General features: G+C 42.4%; 1 pseudogene; it reads left to right on the top strand.

Moving 5' to 3' along the window:
• The first annotated feature begins 2,553 nt into the window (after positions 1–2,553).
• On the top strand, positions 2,554–7,434 carry LOC116203243 (annotated as a pseudogene).
• Positions 7,435–8,378: the final 944 nt, after the last annotated feature.

Genomic DNA, 8,378 nt, shown 5'->3' with positions numbered 1-8,378 from the left:
CAGTTGGTTCGACCCCCCTCCCTCTAGTGTGGAAAAGAAAGCCCATCTCAAGGTAAGTTGCTGAGAGCGGGTGTTTATGTGTTCACGCGGCACGTGTAGGTAAATTGTGAGAAAGACCACACGGTTTATAAGAGATTGTGTTTCATAACCTACAAGCTTGAGCTTTTAAGTGGATATGAGCTTAAACCCGTATAAGTATAATGGAAATTTAATATGGTGTCAGAACGGGTTACGCTTTTGCGTGCCCACATGGGCTCACACCACGACAGTCCCAGTATGTCGAGTGCAGCCAAAGTGCGCCTCATATTAGTCCCCCCTTATCCGAGCACGGAAGAAGAGCCTTGCTCGAGGTCAATTGTTGAGGGGGTGTTTTAAGAGCACATAACAACGTGTAGATAGAAATAGACCACACGTTGCACATGAGGGCGGGTGTTGAAGATATTAATCCCACATAGAAAAGATGAATGAAAATCCATTGGTTTATATGATATTTGGATACCACCACTTATCAACTTGAACTTTTAAGTAGATATGAGTCCAAGCCCATAGAAGCCAAATGGAAATTCAATAAAAAGAACACGTAAATGGAAAGGCACTCAAACAAGTCGTGGCTATCAGATTATTCAAGGGACTCATACTATATTTTTGAGAGAATAGATTCATTGGTTAGAGCAGACCAAATATTTGCTCAAAATAGATAGTTATTATTGCCGTCTTGCCACTTCAAAAGAGAGACATTTCAAAGGAAGTCAAACAGAACAAGGGGAAGAAAAAACAAACAAAAAACATAACAAAATTCGTTCTGGGGCAAATCTATACGCTTGCAGACTACTTTTACACTATAAAACTGCTGAAGTCATAATGGTCTTGCTCAAACTTCCCCAATAATAGAATCATTGACGAAATTTTCATGCTATTGCAGAATTTTCCACATGCGCAAAGCAAAGCAAACAAATTACACGAAAGAATTGAAACTACGAACAAAAGAGAGCTATGTCTACCCAAAAAAAGAGCTAGTAGTTGAAACATATTATGGAAAAAGACAAAACACAGTTATAAAAGTAAAACAAAAACTATCGGCCCCGGCTTCATCCGCACCCTCTCTCTCTCGACCATCCCCCTAACCCGCAACTGCACTACAGTCTGCAGTTCATGGCTCCATAACTACCACATTACTCCATCACCTTCCATCTCCTTCACACCCTCCTCATCTCCATCTTCCCCCGTTTTTTGATCCATCACGAGCACACACCATCATAAAACATCGCAAGAAACTCTTGATTTCATAAATCGATAGAAAGGAGACAGACAGAACGAGCAGCAAAGTGGGGATAGGGAAGGGGAGTGTTGTGGGGTCTGCAAAGCAGGGATACCCAATGTCGAGGTCGCGCAGTCGAGCAGGGGTGGAGATCGACTTCGTTTGAGGTCGAGCTGACATCGTCTTCGTCTGAGGTCGGAGAGGGCTCGACAATAGAAGGCTCGAGGGTCACAGGGTGGCGATTGCAATCGCGGGGTCGAGGTCGAGGTCGCACAGTCGAGGTGACTCAAGTGAGATCGCCTTCGTCTAGGTGCTGTCGACCGGAACAGCGGAAGGATTCAGATGGAGGCTTCATCTGAGCGGACGGCCGAGGTCATCTTCGACTCAGGTGGAGGCTGGATCTGGAAGGATTCCACTAAAGGATCTGAATTCTAAAGGAAACCGGGTGGAAGCAGGAAGGAAATTTTGAATCCGATGAAGATGACTCCGATCTGATGAACAGATGAAGCAGGAAGTAGGAAGACCGAAGACTCTGATCTGATGACTCCTACTGGAACTGGAAGGAGGAAATTTCGAAATTAGGGTTATTGTAAGGATATTTTGGTAAATTCAGTTAGATAAACGAGTTAATAGGTTACACAATTAACAACACGATTGAACACGTCTAAATAAACGGGTTTAATCGTGTATAATTGGGTTATACGGGCTCAACCCGATAAGACACGCTTATTAACCGTGTCTAAACGGATTAAACCCGTTTAGACCGAATATCCAAAAACCCCAACTTGAACCCGTTTAACTTCTTGTCGTATCTGTGTCGTGTTATCATGTCGTGTCAAATATTGTCGGCCCTATCTATTTCACATATTAGCCTAATCGAACATCCAAATAAGGACATGCTTATACATATCGTAGTATCATTGCAGTGACACTCGTCCTCTATTTTGAATCAGTGTTATGAACTTGAATCTCATCGGCTGGTATCCATTGATTTACCCTTTCAAGAAGAAAAATTAGAAATTCAGGTCATGGTCATAACCTCGTTTGACCACGTCATATCATCGGACCCATGTATTGCTGGCTCGGTTCCTTGTCCTCATTGCGACCAAGATGTTGGCCTTTTGCTCTCTCTCTGTATAAATGAATGTGTGTGTATCTATCTCCAAGACGTACCGATTTCGAGTCACAAAGCATATCTACACAAATCAAACGCATTCGATCGTGAAGTTTGTTGGAACCACAGCAAGGCAACAATGCCTAGTAGATGTGAAAGGTCGGGGAGCTTCAGGGAGACAATGGAGGCTTCCTTATCTGCTCACAAGAATGAATTAGTCCCTCTTCTCTCCAGGTCCCCGTGTTTTTCCTTTCGTATTATGTTAAAACTTGAATGATCGATGTAGGTCGTTGGTGTACATAGTAAACTCCCCTAACGTACTCTGCAAGCATCCGTCCATAAGAACATCGTACCATGAATGTACATCTTGGCATGCCTAGGAAGCTGTTAAGAGAGGTCGAGAAACCTTTCATTACATACGGTAGCTATGGATTCCGTTTTTTTGTCACCTGCAGGCCATGCTTGATATGCATTCCTGATGCAGCTCCATAAGCTTTTAGGAAAAGCCATGGCACGTGACTTATGGTTTCGTTATCCCTGCATCTGCCTGCGTGTGTCAAGCCTGGGCCGTATGATATGGAGATGAATTGTTAGAAATAAGCATGCGAATTTAGGGAAAATGCTGTTCATGATCACGATTTAAAGATATCGTTCATGGGAATTGGACGGTGAGAGGGAATATTGTCAATGATGTCTTTGTGTTTCCTGATGGTAGGTATGTTGCTCAGGGCCGGGGCATACTTCAGCCCCATAACCTATTCGATAAGCTTGCAGACATTCTTCGACGAGATCATTTGGGAGATAAGATCAGTAGCAACACGTTCCTCAAGTTCCTACAATCAACAAAGGTAAAAAAATTCTGTTTCCAGCACCATTTCTCTCATTCTTTTTGTTTCTTACTTTCTTTTCTATCCTATTCTATTGCCATTTCTTAATTATCGACCCAATGTTCTAGGAAGCAGTGGTCTGGCCTCCTTTTGTTTTGTTTGCAGTAAGGCCAGCCCCAGGTGTTTGGGAGTACATTCAGGTTAACGTCCACGAACTCAGCCTCGATCACTTGAATGTCGCCGAATATCTTTGGTTCAAAGAAGAGCTTGTCAATGGAGGGTATAAAACTCTTCTTTTTTGCATGTGTTTTTAAACCTGGCAAGGTAGTGAGTCGGGTCAGAGCGATAAGCTGCCTCATGTTCAACCGGATCAATCGGTCTGCTGCCAGTTCGGTTACAGAAATCTTTAGAACTTATAAGCATACATTGTAAAGTTCTTTCATATTTTCTCGGTCAAACCGCGTGTATCCTCGGCCTATTATCTGTTTCTGCCAGTTCTTGTAGCCTTATCGGCATTTCCATACTATGGTCTAAGCATCTCCAGAGAAGATGAGTATGGTCGTATCGGTTGAGCCGATCCTGTCCCTTTCATAGCATTGCTCTTTTACAAAAAAATTCATATCTGAACTCTATCCTTTCTACTTCTATTACGGAACCTGAACTTCCTAACCTGTGACTGGTCGAATGGAGAGTTTGTCTCGAGCTCGATTTTGAGCCATTCAATGCAACATTTCCTATATCAAAACAAGACCCAGCTCAATCGGCAACGGTGTTCAGTTCCTCAACCTCCACCTCTCCTCGGTCTTGCTCCTTAAAAGAAGGAACCTCGAGCCCCTGCTCGATTTTCTTCGCACACATAGCCATGATGGCCATGTAATCTCACTACTTTGCTCAGATAGATATTGCTTTTGATTTGCATTGAACTAGGATAAGGGTTAAAATCTATTGCTGGTCCTCAATTAATCTGTGGATATGTGTATTGGTTGTAGCACTCACTTATGCACATTGTTGATCAGCCGACAAATTTCAGTGATCTTCGTAAAAGGGTCTCGACCCCTTGACATTGTGTTGGTCACAGAATATGATGATGAACTAGGATACATAGCATACCAAAACTCCAGTCGGCTTTAGCAGAGGCAGAAGAATTTCTTTATGGGATTCTACCAATAACTCCATACTCGGAGTTCGAGTTAGAGTAAGCAGTTGCTGCTTGTTAGGCAAATTCAAGTTCTTCATTGGCATGGTTTAAATATCTCAACTATGATAAGTTGATAATTCTTTTCTTAGGTTGCAAGGATTGGGATTTCAGAGAGGTTGGGGCAACACCGTGGGACGGATCCTGAAGATGATGCATCTTCTCTCGGAGATCCTCCAGGCCCCTGAGCCGTCTACCTTGGAGAGACTCCTCAGGAGGATTCCGATGGTCTTCAATGTTGTGATTGTGTCTCTGCAAGGCTATTTGACAAGCAAATGTCCTCGATTTGCCTGATACAAGCGGGCAGGTAACCGTTGTCTCAAAAGTTTTAAGAGGCACACTAGACGGAAACATACATAAATCCGAATGTCTGCAAAGATGCCATGTCATATTGTTTGGAGATCACTACGATCTGTTCTATGCACAGGTTGTATATATACTCGACCAAGTACGTGCATTGGAGAAGAGGATGGTTCATAGAATACAAAAACGAGGATTGGATGCGGACCTAAGGATTCTCGTGGTATGTCTACACTATACATTTCGGATGGAACTCAAAATTCCAGCAACATCCTGCTTCTAATGCCGTCACATGTTTAGGTGACCAGATTGATACCCGATGCAAGAGGGAGGTCCTGCAACCAGAGACTCGAACAGATAGGTGGAACAGAGCACTCCTATATTCTCCGAGTTCCGTTTAGAAATGAAAATGGATCCTGCACAAATGGATCTCGAGATTTGATGTGGGGCCATTTTTGGAGACATTTGCCGAGGTAAAGAAGAAAACCTCTATTCTGAATGGACTCTTCAATTGCTAGTCGGGTCATTTCATGAAGTATCTTTTCTTTCTGTGATCAGGACGCATCAAATGAAATCGCTGCAGAGTAGCAGGGCATTCCCGATCTGAAATTGGAAACTACAGCGGTGGAAATCTCGCAGCTTCACTGTTATCATATAAGCTCGGAATCCCTCAGGTAAAAGCTGGTTGTACCCATTTAGGCAAATAACATGTTTTTTTCAGAAGTTTGGGCATATTTAGTCGGTCCGCGAACTGAAGCTGTGCTTTGGTTTTTCCCGAAAGCGCAATAATACACATGCAATGAAGAAGGCAAAGTATCCAGATTCCGATATATACTGGAGAAAATACGAAGAGAAGTATCACTTTGTGAGTCAATTCACAGCAGACCTCATCGCGATGAATACAGTTGATTTCGTCATCACCAGCACCTACCAAGAGATCGCAGGGAGGTAAGTAGGCTCTTGGTACAAGTTTCAACTTATAACTGAATGAAAAATTTCGCCACTTCCCTAAATTCCGGAAGTGATGATCGAGTCTGTCTTCTGCTTCTTTCTTTTTCTTTTGTTTCTGCTCAGCCCAAAAAACGTCGGGCAGTACGAGCGCTACACAGCATTCACCCTTCCAGGTCTGTACCGTGTTATTCATGGGATCAATGTGTTCAATCCAAAGTTCAATATAGTGTCTCCGGCGGCAGACATGGATATATATTTCCCTTACACAGAACAAGAGAGGAGACTTACCAACTTACATGGTTCAATCAGGGAACTTCTGTACAGCGCCGAACAGAAAAATGAGCATGTGTGAGTACTATGTATCCCCTCCTATTACCAGAAAATTATTTGTGCGCAAGAGTTTTCAAATACTCTGCAGTCGGCACTAGTGTTGGTTCTGCAAGTATGGGAAACTACTTCCATATTCCATTTCTTGGTTCTTGGAAAGACGAGGAAAATAGTACAAATCTTCATCTGCTCGAGTACAGGTGAACTTTATCAGATCGGTCCAAGCCCATCATTTTCTCAATGGCGAGACTCAACAAGGTAAAGAACTTAACGGTACTAGTTAAGTGCTACGCAAAGAGTCCTAGGCTAAGGAAACTTGTGAATCTGGTCATCATTGGAGGTCATGCAGATCCCAATAGATTGAGTGACCGGGAGGAAGCAGCAGAGATAGAAAAGACGATTTATTTGATGAAAGAATATAGCCTTGAAGGACAGTTTCGGTGGATTACTGCCCAAATGAATCATGTCCGTAATGGTGAACTATACCGGTGCATTGCAGACACAAGAGGCCCTTTTGTGCAGGTTCGCTCCTATTGAAGCCCGTAAAGCTGGCTGCAGTTCATTACGGAAGCGCTCTCGAAAACTGGATTTCCTAAAACGTGTTTCCTGCACATTGTTCTGTTTAAATTTTCCAGGAAACCTGTCAACTGAGTTTCATAGATGCTCACGGTCATAGTGTTGATGAATGAATCTCGTGTTGCAGCCTGCTTTATATGAAGCTTTCGGCCTCAGTCGTCAAAGCGATAACTTGTGGACTTCCTACCTTCGCCACATGTCATGAGTGTCCTGTAGAGATAATTGAGGATGGAGTTTCAGGCTTCCACATTGACCCACTCCAGCCCAACGAGGTCACTTCGACTCTGATCAATTTCTTCTAGCATTGTCAACAGTATCCTAGCTACTGGTACCAGATATCTGATTCGGGTTTGAAACAAATATCTGAAAGGTAAGCTCCAAATCACGTATAGCTGGAGATAGTTTACCTGCTCATTGGGCACTCTCAGGCCAAGTCTTGGTAAATCTAAAATTATTCGGCGGAACCACCGTGGTATCACAACTTTGTTGCGCTAGAAGCAAGAAATAATTTCTCCCTGTAATGCGAGGATTCGACTAGCTCCTTAGTTGAGCTTCTACAACTGCACAGTTACGCAGGGAAGAAATATTCGGACAGGCTGCTCCGGTTGGCCGGAGTTTACGGGTTCTGGAAGCATGTCTCGAGACTTGACCGGCGAGAGGTGTGCCGGTACTTGGAGATGTTTTACATTCTTGAGTTTCGGGATTTGGTTAGTCCTACAACTAATCCTAGAGTCCTTGTTCAATTATCTTTCCGAAAATCCTACTGATTATCTTCCTACTTATTATCCTAGAATTCCTATTCGTATGACATCCGATTGATTTATCTCCTTCCGTGACCGTGTCTCAGGTAAAGTCGATACCTCCAGCGGTCGATGAGGTCCAATGAACTTGATATTCATCAGATTGAGTGCTCTGAACACAGGTATCTTCTAGATTGGTCAGATATTATAGTTGAGTTTCAATTCGAAATTGGAATAAGGATCAAATGGCATAAGGTTCTAGTCAATGAAATGTTACATGGGTTCGATGTGGTGTAAGGCTTATTTTCCTGTGTGAATCCCGATATCTGAAAGTTCAATTGGACTCCGACTACTCTAGTATAGCCGGACGGTAAGCTCACTAAGGGGTAAAGCTCTCCAACTAATCCAGTCGAGCCGGGTCAACCCACTAAGGGGTAAAGCTCTCCCAGCTTGGATTTTCTGAATTCACAAGAACTCGAATTTGAGATCTTATTTAAGTGAAATAAGCGTCGAACCGCTTAAATTAACTCACTTTGATTGATATAAGGCTAATTAGCATTTGACATGGTCAAGATACTTTTCGAGAATAACACTCATGTGCCAATGAAATAGTCATGTCTTTAAGGTGGACTAAACCATGCCTTTTAACCTTTGATAATACCGTTCTTATCATTGTAATTGTCTTCAAAGTTAAACGTGGTAGTGTTCTGTCCGGCCATGAGATACTTTCTCCCGTATCACCTATGCTGTTGTAACCGGATTTTGATTCCCAACCATGAAAATTTACCTTTTAATTAGCCGATTCCGCTTAAACTAAATTAGTCAGGATTAATTTGATTTTTGAATATCATAGTAAAAAAAAAGTAATATATGAGGAAAAGTAAGAAAAATCCTAAAAGTATCTCGACTTTCTTACGATCTGGAAAATGAATTATCTTTTATTACACGTAAAATATCTCAAAGTCCGAGACTCCGAAATGCGACCACGGGCGGATCATGCTTGTCAAAGTGGGTCACATCCACATAACTAAATTAAAAATTGTTTACACTGTTAATTTTTTATTTTTATTTTTTTTAGAGAATATTTTAT

This window comes from Punica granatum, chromosome 1 (genome assembly GCF_007655135.1).
Source record: "Punica granatum isolate Tunisia-2019 chromosome 1, ASM765513v2, whole genome shotgun sequence".
NCBI lineage: Eukaryota > Viridiplantae > Streptophyta > Magnoliopsida > Myrtales > Lythraceae > Punica > Punica granatum.
This window is presented reverse-complemented; position numbering and strand designations above follow the sequence as displayed.